At 38.9% G+C, this 21,426-nt stretch overlaps 1 long non-coding RNA gene across 1 annotated transcript in view; it reads right to left on the reverse strand.

Annotated features, from left to right (window-relative positions):
• Positions 1 to 1,754: 1,754 nt before the first annotated feature.
• Positions 1,755 to 21,426, reverse strand: part of LOC129624139 (uncharacterized) — a 168,587-nt gene continuing 148,915 nt past the window's right edge. The window contains exon 3 of the long non-coding RNA XR_008700773.1: positions 1,755 to 1,973. This is a non-coding gene — a long non-coding RNA (uncharacterized LOC129624139). The remainder of the gene's footprint in view (positions 1,974 to 21,426) is intronic.

Consider the following 21,426-nt stretch of genomic DNA (forward strand, 5'->3'; position numbering starts at 1 on the left):
AGTCTCAGCTTGCTGCTCTGTGATGACCTAGATGAGTGGTGGGGGAGTGGGGGGTCGGGGGAAGCAGGTCCAAGAGGGAAAGGATATATGTATACTTATGGCTAGTTCACTTCATTGAACAGCACAAACTAACATAACATTGTAAAGCAATTATACTCCACTAAAAAAAGAAAGAGATTGGAGTAATGGAGCTACAAGCTACAAATCAAGGGATGCCAAGTGTTGCCAGGGTCACTGGAAGCTGGTAAAGAGGTATGGAACAGATTCTCCCTCAGAAACTCCAGAAGGGACCACCATGCAATGTCTTAATCTCAGACTTCTGGTCTCCATGCGTGCATGCTAAGTTGCTTCAGTCATGTCCAATGCTTTGTGACTCTATAAGACCATAGGCCACCAGTCTCCTCCATCCATGGGATTCTCCAGTCAAGAATACTGGAGTGGGTCACCATGCCTTCCTCCAGGGGATCTATCTGACCCAGTGATCAAGCCTGTGTCTCTTGCATTACAGGTGGATTCTTTATAACTGAGCCACTGGGGAAGCTCCTCTGGCCTCCAGACTGTGAGAAAATAAACTTCTATAGTTTTAAGTCACCAAATTTCTGGCAATTTGTTATAGCCTTCCTAGGAAAGTAACACACAACCCATCTTGCTCAATTTTAGATCCTGGGAAGTGTGGCCCATGGAAATGTGCATGGCATAGTTGTTTGCTTAGCAACTGAATAGAGGTTAATTTTAATTCTCCTCACCTCTGCCTTCCTCATGCACTTCTTAGATATAAGCAAACAACGCACCCAAAAGGACTCACAGATAAAGACTCAAGGGTCAGAAGGAGTCATAAGAAATATTCAGAATACTCTTTTCATTCCCTGATCAAGTTAGAGACAAGATTTTAAGTGCTTCTACTTTGTTTGTTTTCATTTTTGCTGCCCTGGGTTTTGGTTGCTGCATGCAGGATTTCTCTAGTTGTGGTGCACAGGCTTCTCATTGCGGTGGCTTTTCTTCTTGCAGATCAAAGGGCTCTAGGATCCATGGGCTTCAGCAGTTGTGCTACACAGGCTCAGTTGCCCTGGAGCATGTGGAATCTTCCTGGACCAGGGATTGAACCCATGTCCCCTGCATTGGTAGGTGGATTCTTAATCACTGGACCACCAGGGAAGTCCCTAAATTATTCTACTTTAAATTAATACGTTTTTATTTCTATCATGTTGGCAACTTGTCTTTAAGAAAATATTTTTCCTATCATGGAGAATTCTTTTTAATAAAGTATACAGATTCCATGGCGAAGTGAACATGGGGAAAGTGGCAGCAAGAGACAAGACTTTCATTTGCAAAAGAGAGAGTTTTCTGCTACAGAATCTTAAACGAGTAAAACCTGTTATCACAACACAGTTAGGACCACTGGACCTCTCTTGTAAAGTATATTATGTTATGGGTTCAAGTCAGCTGTGAATCCCATGAAATAATATTGTCTTTCTCCTGCTCTCTGTCCAATGTCCTCCTCCTCCTCAAACACCAAAGAACCCTCTAGTTTGGCAACACAGATTGATCAACACTGAAGAGACCTTGACCAATGTCTCCTTTATCTTTAACCTTAACCCAGTCCTAACACTGACCTCTTCAGGTCTGGTTCATAAATAAAGCCAGATGCTAATTTTGGGGGTTCCTGAGTCTTCCTCCAGCAGTCCATCCTTACAATCCGAAAGCTTGCCTGTATGTGAGTGTGTGTGTAAGAAATAATAATGGCTCTATGATCGTAGGATATAAGGCTGTTTATTTGCTCTTCTCTTTCATTTTGCTTCCTCAGTGCTCTCTTGCTTCTCCGGATTCTGCTCGCTTCTCCTCACCTCCCTTGTCAGCATTTTCAGTCTTTATTTTCCACCCCTGGCAGAGGTCTGCAGGTCAACCGTGGAATTACAGGTCAGCAGTGGCATTGCTTTGAGTGCCAGGCCAAGGTCCTTACAACTATTACTGCTCTGTTAACAGAGGAAAATGACAAATTATACTGAATAAAATAATAATTCTGAAGTTAGAGTATGTATTTTAAAAAGCATGTGTAAAAGATGGACTTGAAAATGAAAACAAAGACTATACCGAAAGACTATACCAAAGACTATACCAAAGACTAGACAGGCAAAAATAAATAAAAAGAACCAAGGAAAATAAGTGAGCTGCTAAAGTCCTAGATGTTTATGTTCAGAAGAGAAAGTGGATGGATGAGTGGATGGGGACAGGGTATTGGATTTAGTGGAAGAATGGGAGAAAGATTGAAAAGAAGTATTAAATAAAATGAGAGAGGGTAATCAGGAGAAGATGCGAAGGGAGAGCTGAGGTCATCAGTATGGAGGAGACAAATAAAATAGAGGAAAATGAGAAAGAATAAAAGAAGAAACACCAGCATGATGCGTAAGAAAATGGATAGAGATAATAATGGAGGAATTGAAGATAAGAAAAAGGTGTATTTCAGGAGTAGCCACATCTGGTCATTGCCTTCTAATGAACAGATTTCAATAATTTATGATAGTGCCTCTGTGTCTCCTTTGGAAACCAAGATGATGGAGGAGGAAGTCTTCTGCCTGAAAGAAGGATTGTACTCTTGTTCTACTTGCTGCTGTCTTAGTTAAGCAATCACATCTTTTAACCCCTCTAGTTTGTTCCCAAGGTAAAATAAAAGTATATATATGGGCGTCTTGCTCTCTTAAGACTTTATGTATTCTTGGGACTTCACTGGCGGTCCAATGGTTAACACTCTGAGCTTACACTGCAGGGGGTCTGGGTTTGATTCCTGATCAGGGAACCAAGATTCCACATGCCATGTAGCATGGCTAAATAAATAAAGACTTTGTGTATTCTTAAATAAATTTAAGTTAAATTGATTAATCAGGAGGCAATATGGGAATGCTATTTTTATTATCTCCATTCATATAGAATGTTTATACTTTTACTGTAATTTATTTATATTTTAATTTTCTTGTCATTTCTTTTAATATTCCAAGTAGAAGGTGATAACACATGAAAATAGGTAGAAGAACTTGTCATACTTAAGTTCTCTGGATCTGTGACAAAAAAAGAATGTGCTAAATTACTTTTAAATATGTTAGTTTGAGATGACTCATTTAAATAGTTTCCTGAAGTACCAAACAAATGCATTATTTTAAAGCCTAAAAGACATGATGAAGATTATAAGTTGATTGTCCAAGTCCAGATATGATTGAATGACTAAATGCTTTCAGTTTAAATAATGGAAAATCCAGCTAAACAGTAGCTTACCCTTGTAGCACATCTGGTAACTGGCAGCCGCAGAAACAGCCTTAGCTATTAAATGGGCTCAACCAAAACTCTCGACCCTTTTCACCCTTCAACTTCACCATCCTTTTGAGCTTGTTGCCTCATGGTTGCAAAACAGCTGCCACATCTCCAGACATTATGTCTTTACTTCAGTATCACAAGCAGGAATGGATAAGTCCCTGTACACTACTTTTGAAGCTAGAAGGAAAATACCAGGTTTCCCTTGATGTATCATTAACCAGAACTGATTCACATGCTAATTTGGGACCAAATCCATTAATAGAAGGGAATGAGATTATTATAAATGACTTGGACCAGTCATGACTCATTCTTTGGAGCTAAGTCAGCATCCTGTCTTGCTTGAAATCAGATCTTTGCCCACTGCAAAAGGATGTTTCACTTAGCAGGTAGGAAAAGCATAATGACAACAAACTGGGTGAGCCCCCAAAAGATGGACTTGTGATATCTAAGAGACTTATAGGGGCAAATTCTAGAGAATGTATTTAATTCATGATTGGTAGTTCAGGATGTATTGATTCAGTAGGATTTTGAACTAGTGCACACATGTTTTCTTCTTAACAACTAAAATCTCATCCCTGTTAGAAAACAATATAATACTTAAGTCCTCCTTATGCCACTTTTTACATATTTCTCCCTCTTGATATTTATTTATTTTATCTTTAATTCTTTTCTGCACTGACTCCTACCCCCATTCTTTTTTGTCTACCCATTACGTTTTCACTTTGTTCTGTTCTTTAGATTCTGACTCACCATCTACTTTGTTCTAATGTTAAATACACAGCACTGCACATTTGATACAATAGTTCATTAGGATTCCTCCACACACTTAACCTTTTTCAGATGGGTGCTTCAACAGTTGGCTCTTCTCCCACTGAAGCCAGGTTATATAATTGATTTATATCATCCAGGTGCCCAACATACACTTTGATTCTCTCCATTCTTTCTCTGCATACATATTTGCAGGTTATATATCGTGCCTTTGCCATTATGTGGAAGCAAACATAAGGCAAACAAAGCCATATTTTTTTCTTTCACCAAACTAGAACTATGTATCAATCCTTCTCTCTGCTCACCTTGAATGCTTTCATTCTAATACATTCCAGTCTCTTTTTCCACATTCACACACTCTGATCATATCTTGTTAACTCTTTCCTTTTTATTCTCTGCCTTTTCATCTCACCAGCTACTATATCAAGGTGCTCAAGCAAAGAATGCATTTGAACATAATAACTAAGTTGGCTTCTTTGCCCACAGCATGTCCTGTGGGAAGAGGCAAGGCTTGCAACATCTGGTATACCTCCCTCCTTTGCTGAGGCCAGAAGGGAGAAGACTGAAGGCTAGAGGTTTAGTATTAGGAACACTGGAGCCACTATAGGGAAAGTGGAAATAACTCCTTTTCCCAGAGACTGTCTCTAATTGGAGTTAGGGAAATAAATACAGCAAACTGGAACCACAGAGATTCTAAAAGTATTTCTTTATCTACTTTCACATTTCTTCATATTATATAAAATGAGACTGGTAAGATTCCATGTGAAATGAAAAGTAAGCAAAAATCTGGTGAGTCAGATATACGAAATATCAAGCAAGTCAACTTGGTAACAAGAATTACTTTCTCACTTCTATAAAAGGAACTAGTATTAACAAAGTAGCTAACATATGCCAGGTACTGTGATTTTATACTTTATCTCTTATTTAATTTAATCCTCCATTGCACTTCATTGTTCCTGACATCTACATAATATAGTCATAACAGATCTTCTCTTTATTATCATCAAAACAGCAATCCTTCATTAGAAGGGAGCAAATGCAAGTTATGTATTAATTTACTTAATTTATACCATTTGTGAAAGTATTCACTAAAGAATGCAAGATACTCACAAAGGATGCATTTAATGAATCATCTATACAGTTACCATGAGTATGTTTTGAAAATATGAAATTTGTGAAAGAATGGTTAGACAAACTGGATAGGCAGCCTTAAATGAGTCAAAACCAGTAATTTTTAAAAGAAAACCTATCAGAATTCAAAAATTCCCAAAAAGGGTTGGAATGGTTATATCAAAAATGAAATGCATATTTCACTTTTTATACAAATGAGTGACTTTATCATTGACTAGTGGCTTAGATAGTAAAGAATCTGCCTGCAATTTGAGACTTGGGTTCAATCCCTGCATTAGGAAGATTCCCTGTAGGAAATGGCAACCCACTCCAGTATTCTTGCCCGAAGAATCCCATGGACAGAGCCTGGCAGCCTATGGTCCATAGGGTCGTAAAGAGTTGGACATGACTAAAGCGACTTGGCACGGCACGGCATGGAGCTGGCCTTAAGTCAATGAGTTTTAGGTGTATTTAACTGATAACATAGCAAGGATGTGAAATGGTAGTTCAAATTCTTTGCATCCTGACTCATCTCTGCTGTAATTGGCATTTGTGAGACAGCTCTGGCCCCTAAGTGCTAGTCACTTTCCTTGCAGGTGGTCCAGTATGAACAACTTTAGCAAAGGGATGGCAGTTTTAGATGCTATGCAGCCTGTTTTCTGCCCTCTGACCCCAGACTGGACTCTGGCCCTGTACCTTATTTTGCTCCCTGTATTACAACTTTCTTTTGGCCCTGGTGTGTTTGGCTCGAGTGTTTGCTTGTGTACACCTATCCCTGACTCTGAGTTTTAACTCCTGCCCAGTCCTCATGCCAACTTGGGTACAACTTGTGAAATGGTGCCACCGGTGATATTTGACACAGAGACCATGTGCCTCTCAGTGAAAAGATCAAAGCACTTTCCAAGTTTGACCCAGTGCTGGCTGAAAAGCTGGGCTATATCAGCAGAAACAGTGGCCACAGTACACTTTCTCAAGGCCAGAGTTGGCCATTTAGAATAAAGTGTGCTATAAGAAATGGAAGACACTTGTGACAAAGACTCAGCACAGTAGGAGGCTGCTGCTGAAAAATATTTGTGACTTGTTTTCAGATAAATCACCTTTAAACAATTTACCAACCTGAAGAAGTTGGGCTGTTTGGGTAAATCTAATCTAGAAGACACATAAACAATAATCTGATGTCTCTAGAATGAATCAAATAAGAAAAGATTTCTGTGCACCAATTGTTGAGGTTCCTATAACATGAAAATATTAAGGATTAAAATTCATAGTCCTACAGCATGGCAGCTGCTTTGCATTTATTGAGTTCAGAGCACAAACTAACACAGGCTTCAGACAGAAATTCTTCTTGTTGATTTAATCACCTGGTAGCTTCATGAGAAGAGTCCTAGAAGATTTTATGGTTTATTCTGAAGAAATAAGTTTATGTTTGGGGACTCTTTTTTTAAACAAATGTTATCCACAAATTCAAAGTATAGATCAAAGTATTACTAAGAAAATTATATTACCTGAGGAAATATTCTAATAGAACATGACTGTGACTTTCAAGAATATTGAAATATTTTAATAGGTAATTTATAATTTCTTGTGGCTACAAGAGTTCTGTTCAGGAAATACAATAATAATAATCACCATTATTAAGTTCTTACTCTATGTCTGACCCTCTAAAGATGCTTCACAGATATTATCTTATTCAGTCTTTATTCCTGTTTTATAGGTAAGGACATTGATTCATAATATTAAATAGCTTGCCTGAGCTCCTATAGTTAATAAGGAGCAGAAACAAGCTTCAAATTCATATATGTCTGACTCTATCTGAAAACTAGAGTAAATAGTAACTAACCCACAAAGGAATTGTGAGGATTAAAAGAAGGTATTTATAAGGAAGTGTAATGAGCAGGACCCTATGGGGCATTTCTGGGATAGACACCCCCCTCCCTCTTTGCTTTAACTCCTTTCTTTAAACAAAAATGTTTTATTTATTTAATTGGAGGATACTTACTTTACAATATTGTGATGGTCTTTGCCATGGTGCACATGTGTTCCCCCTATCCTGAACCTTCCTCCCCACCCCATACCTCTGGGTTGTCCCAGAGCACCGGCTTTGAGTGCCTGCTTCATGAATGGAACTTGCACTGGTCATCTGTTTTACATATGGTAATATACATGTTTCAATGTTATTCTCTCAAATCATCCCACCCTCACCTTCTCCGAGTCCAAAAGTCTGTTCTTTATATCTGTCTCTTTTGCTGTCTTGCATAAAAGATCATCATTTCTATCTTTCTAAATTCTGTATATATGTGATAATATACAGTATTTATGTTTCTCTTTCTGACTTACTTCGCTCTGTATAATAGGCTCCAGTTTTATCCACTTCATTAGAACTGACCCAAATGTTTTCTTTTTTATAGCTGAGTAATTCTATTATGTATATATACCACAACTTCCTTATCCTTTGCCTGTCAATGGACCTATATGTTGCTTCCATGTCCTAGCTATTGTAAACAGTGCTGCAATGAACACTGGGGTACATGTGTCTCTTTCAATTTTGGTTTCCTCGGTGTGTATGCCCAGCAGTGGGATTGCTGGGTCATATGGCAGTTCTATTCTCAGTTTTTTAAGGAATCTCCACACTGTTCTCTATAGTATCTGTACCAGTTTGCATTCCCATCAACAGTATAAGAGTGTTCCCTTTTCTCCACACCCTCTCCAGCATTTACTGTTTGTAGACTTTCTGATGGTGGCCATGCTGATCAGCGTGAGATGAATCTTCATTGTGGTTTTGATTTGCATTCCTCTAATAATGAGTGATGTTGAGCATCTTTTCATGTATTTATTAGCCATCTGCATGTTTTCTTTGGAGAAATGTCTGTTTAGTTCTTTTGCCCACTTTTTGATGGGGTTGTTCATTTTTCTGGTATTGAACTGCTTGTATATTTTGAAGATTAGTTCTTTGTCAGTTGTTTCATTTGCTATTATTTTCTCCCATTCTGAAGGCTGCCTTTTCACCTTGCTTATAGTTTCCTTCCTTGTGCAAAAGCTTTTAAACCTAATTAGGTCCCATTTGTTTATTTTTGTTTTTATTTCCATTATTCTGGGAGGTGGGTTATAGAGGATCTTGCTGTGATTTATGCCAGAGAGTGTTCTACCTATGTTTTCTAAGAGGAAACATAGAAAACATATGTATTCCTCCATGTTTTCCCCTAATTATTTCTGGTTTTACATTTAGATCTTTAATCCATTTTGAGTTTACCTTTCTGTATGGTGTTAGGAAGTTTCTAGTTTCATTCTTTTACATGTGGTTGACCAGATTTCCCAGCACTACTTGTTAAAAAGACAGTGTTTTCTCTATTATATATTTTTGCTTCCTTTGTCAAAGATAAGTTGTCTGTAAGTGTGTGGATTTATCTCTGGGCTTTCTATTTTGTTCCATTTATCTGCATTTCTGTCTTTGTGCCAGTACCATCCTGTCTTAATGACTGTAGCTTTGTAGTATAGTCTGAAGTTAGGAAGGTTGATTCCTCCCATTCCATTCTTCTTTCTGAGGATTGTTTTGGCTATTTGAGGATTTTTTTGTGTGTTTCCATACAAATTGTGAAATTATTCATTCTAGTTCTGTGAAGAATACCATTGGCAGCTTGACAGGGATTGAGTTGAATTTATAGTGCTTTGGGTAGTATACTCATTTTCACTATATTGATTCTTCCAATCCATGAACATGGTATATTTCTACATCTATTAGTGTCATCTTTGATTTCTTTCATCAATGTTTTATAGTTTTCTATATATATATGTCTTTTGTTTCTTAAGGTAAATTTATTCATAAGTATATGGGCTTCCCTCATAGTTCAGTTTGTAAAGAATCTGCCTGCAATGTAGAAGACCCCAATTCAATTCCTGGATTGGGAAGATCTGCTGGAGAAGGGATAGGCTACCCCACTCCAGTATTCTTGGGTTTCCCTTGTGGCTCAGCAGATAAAGAATCTGCCTGCAATGTGGAAGACCTGGGTTTGATCCCTGGGTTGGGAACATCCCCTAGAGAAGGAAAAGGCTACTCACTCCAGTATTCTGGCCTGAAGAATTCCATGGACTATATAGTCCATGAGGTCACAAAGAGACAGACACAACAAAGGCCCATCTAGTCAAAGCTATGGTTTTTCCAGTAGTCATGTATGGATGTGAGAGTTGGATTGTAAAGAAAGCTGAGCACTGAAGAATTGATGCTTTTGAACTGTGATATTGGAGAAGACTCTTGAGAGTCCCTTGGACTGCAAAGAGATTCAACCAGTCCATGCTAAAGGAAACTAATCCTGAATATTCATTGGAAGGACTGATATTGAAGCTGAAACTCCAATACTTTGGCTACCTGATGCAAAGAACTGACTCATTTGAAAAGACCCTGATGCTGGGAAAGATTGAAGGCAGGAGAAGGGGATGACAGAAGATGAGATGGTTGGATGGCATCACCAACTCAATGGACATGAGTTTAAATAAACTCTGGGAGTTGGTGATGGACAGGGAGGCCTGGCGTGCTGCAGTCCATGGGGTCACAAGAAGATGGACACTACTGAGACACTGAACTGAACTGATTCGTAAGTATTTTATTCTTTTCGTTGTAATGAATGGGATTGTTTCCTTAATTTCTTTTTCTGTTTTTTTCATTGTTAGTGTATAAAAATGCAAGGGATTTTTGTGTATTAATTTTATATTCTGAAACTTTACTATATTCATTGGTTAGCTATAGTAATTTTCTGGTGGTATCTTTAGGGTTTTCTGTGTAGAGGATCATGTCATTTGCAAACAGTGAGAGTTTTACTTCTTTTTTTCAAATCTGGATTCCTCTTATTTCTTTTTCTTCTCTGATTGATGTGGCTGGGACTTCTAAAACTATGTTGAATAGTAGTGGTGAGAGTAGGCACCCTTGCTTTGTTCCTGATTTTAGAGGAAATGTTTTTAATTTTTCACCATTGAGAATAATGTTTGCTGTGGGTTTGTCAAATATTGTTTTTATTATGTTGAGGTATGTTTCTTCTGTGCCTGCTTTCTGGAGTTTTTAATCATAAATGGCTGTTGAATTTTGTCAAAAGCTTTCTCTGCATCTCTTGAGATAATCATATGGTTTTTATCTTCCAATTTGTTAATATGCTGCATCACATTGATTTATCTGTGAATATTGAAGAATCCTTGCATCCCTAGAATAAAGCCCATTTGGTCATGATGTATGATCTTTTTAATATGTTGTTGGATTCTGTTTCCAAAAAATTTTTGAGGCCTTCTGCATCTATGTTCCTCAGTGATATTAGCCTGTAGTTTTCTTTTTGTGTGGCGTTTTTGTCTGTTTTTTGTATCAGGGTAATGGTGGCCTCATAGAATGAGTTTGGGAATTTGCCTTTTACAACTTGCTGAAGAGTTTGCATAGGATAGATATTAGCTCTTCTCTGAATTTTTGGTAAAATTCACCTGTGAAGTCATCTGGTCCTGGGCTTTTGTTTGTTGGAAGATTTGTGATTACAGTTTAGGTTTTCATGCTTGTGACTGGTCTGTTCCAATTTTCTATTTATTCCTTGTTTAGTTTTGGAAGGTTGTACTTTTCTAAGAATTTGTCCAATTCTTACTAGTTGTCCATTTTATTGGCATATAGTTGCTTATAGTAGTCTCTTATAATTTTTTATATTTCTGTGTTGTTTATTTTGATTTCTCCATTTTCATTTCTAATTTAATTGTTTAATTCTCCCTTTTTATTCTTAATGAGTCTCGACTAACGGTTTGTTTATTTTGTTTATCTTCTCAAAGAACCAGCTTTTAGTTTTGTTGATCTTTTCTACGGTCACCTTCATTTCTTTCTCATTTATTTATTTTTGCTCTGATTTTTATGATTTCTTTCCTTCTACCAACTTTGGGTGTTTTTTTTGTTTTTTTTCTAGTTGCTTTAGGTGTAAAGTTAGGATGTTTATTTGATGCTTCTCTTGTTTCTTGAGGTAGGCTTGTATTGGTGTAAACCTCTCTTTTCGCACTGCTTTACTTAATCCCATAGGTTTTGGGTTGTCATGTTTTCATTATCATTTTTTCTATGCATGTTTTGATTTCCTTTTTTATTTCTTCTGTTGGTTATTCAGAAGCATGTTGTCTAGCCTCTGTATGTTTGTGTTTTTAATAGTTTATTTTTCCTGTATTGATATCTAATCTTTCTGCATTGTGATCAGAAAAGATTCTTGAAATGATTTCAATTTTTTTAAGTTTACTAAGGCTAGATTTGTGGCCCAGGATGTGATCTATCTTGGAGAATGTTCTGTGTGCCCTTGAGACAAAGGTGAAATCTGTTGTTTTTGGATGAAATGCCCTGTAGATATGAATTAACTCTAACAGGTCCATTGTCACAATTAAAGTTTGTGTTTCCTTGTTAATTTTCTGTTTGGTTGATCTAACCATAGGTGTGAGTGGGATATTAAAGTCCCCCATTATTATTGTGTTACTGTTGCTTTAACTCCTTTCTGAAGTATCCTTAGATAAAAACAACTAATACACATTTCCTGAGTTATTTTACAGATGCTAAAACCACCACCAAGTGGAAGAAATTAACTCCCTGATGATCATGACTACATAGCCCCCAAACCTACTAGTGCCTAAGGATCAATAATATTAACCCTTGCGACACTATCCGACAAACACTGGGTGTTACCTCACCATCAACTGAGTGCAAGAGTTTTTTTAAAGAACATATTGAGATAATACAGGTATTACCACCTAATATAGAAGAGGAAATTTCCCCCACCCTTCTAGGTACTTGCCTGAAACCACCCTGTAATAAAAGAAAAATTAACAGGAGAAAAACAGAGTTTAATAACATGTGTACCTCTCATATGGGCTTCCTTGGTGGTAGCTCAGTGGTAAAGAATCTGCCTGCCAATTCAGGAGACATGGGTTTGATCCCTGGGTTGGGAAGATCCCCTGGAGGAGGAAATGGCAACCCACTCCAGCATTTTTGCCTAGAAAATCCCATGGACAGAGGAGCCTGGCAGGCTAGAATCCATGGGGTTGCAAAAGAGTCAGATATGACATAGTGATTGAACAACAACAACAAATACCTCCAATATACATGAGAGATACATTGGAAAACAATAACTCTCCAAAATGGCTCAAGACACCACCTGAATACCATTTACAGCTTAAGGCAAAAGAGACGTTGGGAATGGGAGGCAAGTTAAATGAGAAAAGCAAGGTAATTGAGCTTAAGGTGATTATGTAGTTGTAAATCTGGGGTTCTCTCCATTGATGATAGTTTTTTGTATTTAGAATCCTCCATCTCTTCCTGGTACTGAAAGGAGACATTTAAACTGATAAACTACTGTTGGGTATTGTTAATATTGTTGACCGTCTTTGGACTAGACCATACTCTTTGGCCTTGGATAACTTCTTCAAGTACTAAGATATGCTCCTTCTACACACTGCATCCTCAAACTGGTTAAATGAGGTGTAAAAGGAATTATAAGCTGAAAAGAAGATGACCGTGGCCTATTGAGTTGTGATCAAGAAACTAGGAATGATGCTTTGAATGCTGTGGAGGAGGAAGAGACACAGTGACTGTGTAGGTAACCTGGGGACTGTGATAATCACTGGGGAGAAGGCTGTTTGCTTCAAGTTTAGTTCACTAATTAGTTTTACAGAAAGGCAGCTGTGTTACCCTGCGCAAGGGGTCAACAGCTGTACATTTTTCACTCCACCTTTACAAGAGTCAGATTGTTTAAAAGCAAACAAAGATTGGTGATTTTTTTCCCCTAGAAAGCAAGTGTCAGACCCATTGCTGGGTCTTTCCATTCATCCCTATATGCCACATAGTTATCTCACATCTATATTTATAGCTGTATGTACTGCAACTACTATCACTGATTTTTATAGTCATGAACTCTCAAACCCCTTCTACAAGTGGCTCTGTGTCCTGTGTGTTCTGCTCTAGAAGAGGGGAAGATAGGCAAGTATAGATATGATATACAAATTCTTTCCACTGAAAAAAAGTAAGATGCTAAAACTCTGTTCTCTGCTTTCAACTTATATTAAATATGTTTAATCAATATTTATGTATTAATTAATGTTCAATAATAGGTTGCAACTTATAAAGGCCTTTATATATACTTAATTCACTTACCAATCCTGGGAATTAGGCATTGTTACCCTTCTATGGTTTCAATTTCTTGGAGAATGCTGTGCCAGGAAACTGCTATGTGTCCTCAGAGGAACTGATGTTCACTTTCCTTAATGAAAACCAAATATATGTAACCTCATTTTTCCCTTCATGCCCTGGCTTCTAGGAACCTCAGATTCTAATGTAATGTATATTTATGGCTATTATATCAACCTTTAGAGTTAGAAATGCTTTCTCCTTTTTCTTTATTCTGCTTTTCTATTTCTGTTTCATCAGCTTCAGGTGATTTTTATACATATAATTTTTCATAATCTGCTTCAAATGTTCTGAAAGAGGATCCATATGAGAAAATAAAGAAAAAATGAAGGAATAATTTGGCTATTACTGTCTTAATCTCAGAGATAGGTGAAGCTACTTTAGTAAAGTTATAAAGCTTGTAAATGGCAGAGCAGGAGCTTCATCTCAGGTCTGCTGATTCCAAATTCCACGTTGTTTCTAGAATGACCCATCCCTTGAGATTAAGGTGAGCTAGGATTAGCCTGGAGAAGGCAATGGCACCCCATTCCAGTACTCTTGCCTCGAAAATCCCATGGATGGAGGAGCCTGATGGGCTGCAGTCCATGGGGTCGCTAAGAGTCGGACACAACTGAGCGACTTCACTTTCACTTTTCACTGTCATGCATTGGAGAAGGAAATGGCAACCCACTCCAGTGTTCTTGCCTGGAGAATCCCAGGGACGGGGGAGCCTGGTGGGCTGCTATCTATGGGGTCGCACAGAGTCAGACATGACTGAAGTGACTTAGCAGCAGCAGCAGCAGGATTAGCCTGGTGGGCTGCCGTCTATGGGGTCGCACAGAGTTGGACACGACTGAAGTGATGTAACAGCAGCAGCAGCAGCAGCAGGATTGTACCAAATGCCCTGTCCCAAAGAATAAAACAGTTACATTTTCTACCCAGGGTTGTGCAAATCCATATGATTGCTGATACCATCTTCTTAAAGATCCTTAAAGCCTGGACTTGGGGACACAGTTTCAATCCTTGGTTGGGGAAGATTCCACATGCTGTGAACACTTAAGCATGGGCACCACAACTACTGAGCCCGTGCTAGAGAGCCCTAAAGCTGCAGCTACTCAGTCCACATGCTGCAGTTACTGAAGACCCTGCTCCTAGAGCCCATGCTCCACAACAAGAGAAACCACTTCAACAAGAAGCCCACATACCTCAGTAAAGAGTGGCCCTCACTTGCCACAACTAGAGAAAATCCTTTTAAAGCAACGAAGAACCAGCACAAGCGAAAAAGTTAAAAATAAAAAACTAAAGATCCTTAATTCCTGAGAAAGAAGGATAAACAAAAGAGCACCGCTCTTGTCATTCCCAGCTTTTTACATGTTCACTTAGGAGATTATCCATGTTAAAAATGGAGGTGAGGGTGTGGTTGCAGAACATCGATATGGCTACTATCCACAGCCCCTCCCATCTCATTCCAAAGAAGAGGACAAACTGCTTCCTTCCAGTCTTCTGAGAAACTGGCCCAGCTGCTGCTCTGTTCTCCCTGCAGCTCGGCATGAATTTTTCTTTTTGTTGGAAAGAAGATATAAAAAGTCAATGCATTATTTATAGTAGTTATTTTCATCATTACGTATTCACAATAATTGAAAGGTGGAAGTGGAGTATAATATAATGGAGTGGGAAGAAAATGATTTGCAGGAACTTCAGAAACATTCATAGGAAACGTTCAGCTGCTAAAAAAAAATCCCAACACAAACACTGGATCTTAAAATACCATTTAAGCCACCCACATCTGCAAAGCTTTATTTTTTGCTATGTATTGGTCCAAAGCAATAGAGTTAGGGTAAAATAGAATCTGAAGGATAATTCTCAATTCCTTCCACGTTCCAAGACATGTAAAGCAGTTCTTTTTACTCTCAGAGTAAGCATACCTTCTGATGTTTGGCCTGACATCCTAATGGCTCCAAGACAATGTGTTCTATGCTGACATAACTTCAACCCATTTCATAACAAGGCACTATACCATTGACTCCACTCAACTGGATGTCAAATATATGTTCTCAGTTACAAAGAGAACTCGTTGATAAAATGTAGATGGACCCATCCCAATGTATCATCCTCGTGAAACACACACACACTTTCTTTACTGACATGTACTCCCAGGACTATATTTATCTACAAAGGACAGCATATACTTATCAGATATAGATGGTGTATTTTCCATGACAAGGCACTAAACCTTAGGTTTCCCCATGTATTATAAGAGATGTCTGGACTGGATAACGCAAAGAATGTTTATTGGCTGGGAGACTTTAAACTAAAAGTAATAGAAAAACCTGACTCAAAATGTCTTAAACACTAATAAAAATGTATTATTTTATGTAATAAGGTTATAGCCTCTCATTGTGTGGTTCCAAGGCCAGGTAGTTTAGTGACTTAAAGATACTGGGATTGCAATTGACGCTCCTTCCATCTTCCTGTTATTATGCTCCTGTGGCCTCAGCCTCACTCCTGCTCCTTTCATGGTCACACAGTGCTGGCATCGTTCCAGGTATTGTACAAGGTCAAATGGAAAAAGAGATTCCTTTTCCCCCATAAGTCTCCTTTTAAGTGTAGTGAAAATTTCTTTCTGAAGCCATCAGCAGATTTCCCCTAATGTTTCATTGACTAGAATTGTATGATGTATCAGTCCCTGTACTACAGGCACCTGGGATGAGATGACCATTGTTGACTCATTAAAGTCAAGAAGCAAATGGGGTACCTGAAAAATATGTTAGTTCTGTTGAAATTCAGGAAATAAAAGAATCTATGGTGGGCTAGCAATTTAAAAATGCCTCCTCAGGTTTCCCCTTTGCCCAACCATCAATTTGTTCCATTCACATTTGCTTAAAAATGCTCTGATCTACATAAAATATACCACCACCTTCTGAACAAAAGACAGTCCCAAATCTCATCAGTCAATACACCCAGTCTGGTGTATTATTGACTGCATCTGGGATCCCTGGACATTTATTCTTCTATCATAGTCTGTGCACATATGGCTAAAAAAAAGATGTTCATCGCTAGCATACTTACTATAAAATATAATTTATTCTCCTTCTAACCCCCTCACCAAATCAATTCCAATTCTGAAAAGGAAATGTAGAAACACCTGACAATAGTCACTGGTCCATAGCACATATTCTGCTAGATGAGAGTGGCAGGGCTTCTTATCCAGGCAGTAGGGAGAAGTACTTGGTCATTTAATTGGACAGCCCCAGTACTACTCTCAGGATGGGTCTTTCTTTCCTCTCTTGTGGCAGAGATGGTTAATTGCTCTCCAACACCTATTCTTCTTACTGGACATACAACTAGGACACCTTTTCCAGCCTTTCTTGCACTTAGTTGTAGACATGTAGACTGCATTCTAGCCCATAGAATACTAGTGGAACTGCCACACCTCACTTCCTGGCTGGGCCCGTAAAATCACTAGGGTGTGTGCTTACGTGTCATTTTCCCCCTCCTTCCAACTCACTATCAAGTATCTCAAGTGGAGTTTGACAATTAAAAGATGATGTTGAATATGGTAGAAACTCCTCTTTCAACCTGAACCCCCAAAGTACTGCACAGGTAAAAGCTGTACACTCACTTCTTCAGTTGCTCAGTTCTAGTATGTGGATAAGAAATAAAATTTCCAACGTGTTTGAAGCGTTTAAATAGTGGGTTTATTTATTATGGCAGTCACCCTACCCATACCAACATAATTCTTTATGGCAACAGTAGAGATGAACATTGAGGGCATATGTTATTACTGGGGGCTGCACAGCTTTAGTATTCTACATCCTGTTGGTGGGAGTTTAGGTGCTCAGGGATTTGCCCTAGAGACCGAGTAGTCACTAGCCATTGTTTACTAACCTTGGACTTTCTTTGGTAATACAATTCCTGTAAGAACCCAGTAGGCTTCAGGTGCTTCCAGTCAACTCCATGGGCTAATAACACAGCCAGAGATCTTTTCTCGAAATAGACTGTGAGCCTGAGAATTCCTGACTCCACGCCAGGGACTTCTACATGATGCCGGTCCTCCTGGACCTCAGATTAATGACCTCTGCCCCGAGGCAATTGAAAACAATAACCTTGGGTAGAAACGCAATACTCATAATCCAATCTTGGCCATCTGGATTTTTCTCTTCATCAGGCAGAAACAGCTTTATAAAAATTGTTTAAGACGGATCTGGAAGCTTAAGGTTGTCTTTTGGCTGAAATTTACCTGCTGTTGCTAAATCTCCTGCTTCCCTCTTTAAGATAGTCTATCGTTAGTTTTAACTTGTTTCTTTCCCATCGGAACTTCACTGAATGGCATCCTCAGATCTTCCTACTATTTCCTCTAATACCAAAATCTTCCAGGCCCAGGATCTGTGTTCAAGAGCAAGAGATAGTTTAAACTATTGCTTTCCAGACTCAGAAAAAGAACCACTAACTGACTGGTAAGTCAGCTTCCTCACTACCATTTACTCAATTCCTCATTTTAGTTTCCATTGCTTTCAGCACTCCACTTCTGGAATAACATTTGTATCAACAGAATTAATAGTTGTCAGAAAAATGAATCATATCTAAGAATCCACTTGTTAATGCAGGAGACATGGGTCCAATCCCTGGTCTGGGATGATCCCATATGCCACAACTACTGAGCCTGCAGACCTAGAGACTGTGCTCTGCAACAAGAGAAGCCACCGCAATGAGAAGCCTGCACACCTCAACTAGAGAGTAGCCCCTGCTCACTGCAACTGGAGAAAGCCCACTTGCAGCAATGAAGACCCAGCACAGACAAAAATAAATACATAAAAGAATAATAAACCATATCTTTGAGCAACTGAATTTACAGAAAGGATATTGGATAGGAATCATGTGGCATGCTAGACCAGGAGTATAGGAAGTGTCAGGAACAATGGCACGAAGCACCTGCAGAGCTGGCTGGTTGAGAATAACTTCCACTGCCACTGAGTCCAACAGCCCGCAGCTCACACTGCTGCTACCACCACTGGGGTGCTGTCACTGCCACTGTTACTAATACTATTCTAGGGGACTAACCTTGCTGCCGTGTTCTCTGCCGCAAGAAATACTTCTTTGCTATTCTCCATTCCAGATCCCAGGGTAAAGCCTGGGAAGCTGCATCTTTTTGGCTGAGCCTAGGTCTCATACATTGGCTTCCTCTGTGGCTCAGCGGTGAAGAATCTGCCTATAATGCAGGAACCACAGGCAATCCCTGGGTCAGGAAGATCCCCTGGAGGAGGGCATGGCAATGCACTCCAGTACTCTTGCCTAGAGAATCCCCTGGACAGAGGGGCTTGGAGGGCTACAGTCCATAGGATTACAGTCGGACATGACTGAAGCAGCTTAGCACACACGCAGGTCTCATACATGCTCTTGACTCGCAACGGAGGCTGGATAAATGAGGAGCTGGCATTAGTTTCTCCCTCTGCCTCATAAAATGGGAACTCCCCCAAGTAGAGAAGTGGCTCAGATACAAAGCAGCCAGAAAGATTTCCTACTGTCCTTATAAGCAATTTGAAAATGTGCAATCAAAGCTTCTATTTTCTAGCAGAGCATTAAAACTGACTGTTAAATTCATTTATATTCATTTACCCAACGATTCTTGCTTGTCCTTCTCTTGTGTCAGCCACACCATTAGTTGATTTCCTGACCTTTTTATGTCTCTGAGACAGAGGATCTCCTTTTCTGGGATTTCACCTCTGCCAGGGGCAACCCTGAGAGAAGATCCAATCCAGGCCACAGCATATGCCTTCAGAAACTTTAGTCATCCCTCTCATTGGAACGTTCCCACCAGGAGGTCAGTATATGGACAGTATGTAATTTTAGTTCTAAACCATGTGGGTAAGAATTTCCTTAGAGACACCACCATAATTTCTCAAGAAGGTTCACATATGAACCCAGAACACCAGAGATCACGGACAGCTTACCCCAACTATACTAGGATATACCTGAAGCTCAGCCTGAGCCAGCCCTCAAACCACCTGTCTCCTTCTTTCCTTAAAGTCTTGATGCCTGTTAATTCACTATGCCTCGTCACCCATCAACCTGCTAAAAAAAGGAGTCTCATCAAGTCTCTTCATATTTTTTATACAGATGATTTTATGTGTTTCCTCCCCTCTGGCCAGCCCCCTAGTATCTAACTGTCACAATATTTTACATTTTCAAGAAATCTCATTTCACAATGAAGAAAAATTCCATCATTTTAATCATCTTTAACAGAAGACTCATTAAACCTTCTTGATTTGATTTAAATCTAATTTTCTCCTAAGAATACAATTTCCTTTAGCCCTCTTCACTAAAATCAATCATTCCTCCTTTTCAGCATTAGGGAGACCTAGGTTCGATCCTTGGGTTGGAAAGATCCCCTGGAGAAGGGAACAGCTATCCACTCCAGTATTCTGGCCTGGAGAATTTTACTGACTGTATAGTCCATGGAGTTACAAAGAATCGGATACAACTGAAAAAAATTCACTTTCACTTTCAGCATTAGGATTTGGTATGTGTGTGAGTAATTGGAGGGGGACAGAATCCCCAGGACTGGCTGGAAAGCATTGTTCTCCCATCATTGTGTAAATAGCCCTTGTCCTGTGGAGGTTAAACCATTCAGCTTATGTACCCAGTAGGCGTCCTCATAGATGACCTTCTACAAATATCTAGAAGCTTTCATCTGACTTACGTTCTTCACCTTAAACTCTTATTTAGCCATTATTGTAAATGACTTGTCTGTCCATACACACAAGGCCATTGTTCTAACCTCATGGTGTCTTGTCCCCCTCACCTCCATGTCTGGCAATCTCTTTCCACCCTATACACTTGAATGTTCATCCCCAGGGACTGTTTGACACTGAAACCTTGAACTTGGATTTCCCATTTTCTTTCACCCCCCTCCCCGCTTTTTTTTTTAATTGGAGTAGAGTTGTATTTACAATGTTGTATTCATTTCTACCATACAGCAAAGTAAGTCAGTTATACATGTACATATATTCACTCTTTTAAAGATTCTTTTCCCATATAGAGCATTACAGAGTATTGAGTAGAGGTCCCTGTGCTATACAATAGGTCCTTATTAGTTGTCTATTTTATATACTGGTGTGTCCCTGTCAACCCCAATCTCCTGATTTGTCTCTCCCTTTCCCATACCCGCTGGTAACCATAAGTTTGTGTCCTATTTTCTAATCACCATCTCCTCTTCCAGCATTTTTATCTATTACATACACTAACTAGATCCTTTGACCGTATTCAGACATTCAGGTGCTTAATCTCTTGACTTTTCTCCTAATTTTGTCAGTCTCTTTGAAGGTTCATTTCTTTCTGTACCTGATCTAAACTCAGGGGCCTGATAATTTATTCTCTTACCTTATTTTCCATTCTCTTGCCTCATTACACTTACACTTTTCCCTCCTTCCCAACTTTCCAGGAAAACACTTGCTTTATATCAATCTGTCCACTCTGTCAGCAACTCCATTAAGGTCCACACATTAGGTACTTAATAAATACTGAATTAATTAGTTACACTTCTTGCATTAGATGTTATCATTGCATCAGACCATAGTAGAGTGGAGCATTTTAGCCACCTTCGGGTTATTAGGAATCTCTTTCAATCAGCTTCCTTCAATAGCCAGCTCTAATCTTCCTTGATCTAACAGTGCTTTACTACCAATGATCAATACCAAATTTATTTGAAGTAAAGTAAGTGCACTTATCAGTAATTCTTTTCAACATTTTTAGTAACTTTCCTGTTCTAGGATGTGGAAGGAAGGTACTAAGCATAAAAATTGATTCTCCATATCATCAGGGACAACTAGAGTTCACCGTATTGAAGCTGAATCTTGAACTCTGAATAGAAACTCATCTGTGAAGGAAAGTGAACAAGAAATTTCAGGCAAAATTATAGGCAAATTCAAAAGGTGTCAAAGTGTATAGTGTTTTCGAGGAAGGGCTGAGGAAAGCAAGCTATATTTTCTAAGTGCCTATTTTTGCCAGCCTTGTGTAAGGCACTTTAAATACATTACCTAGCAAGCAGTTCAGTGAACTTGAAAATAGGGAACCTGGGAGAAAGAAGTGAT

This window comes from Bubalus kerabau, chromosome 12, assembly GCF_029407905.1.
Source record: "Bubalus kerabau isolate K-KA32 ecotype Philippines breed swamp buffalo chromosome 12, PCC_UOA_SB_1v2, whole genome shotgun sequence".
NCBI classification, from domain to species: domain Eukaryota; kingdom Metazoa; phylum Chordata; class Mammalia; order Artiodactyla; family Bovidae; genus Bubalus; species Bubalus kerabau.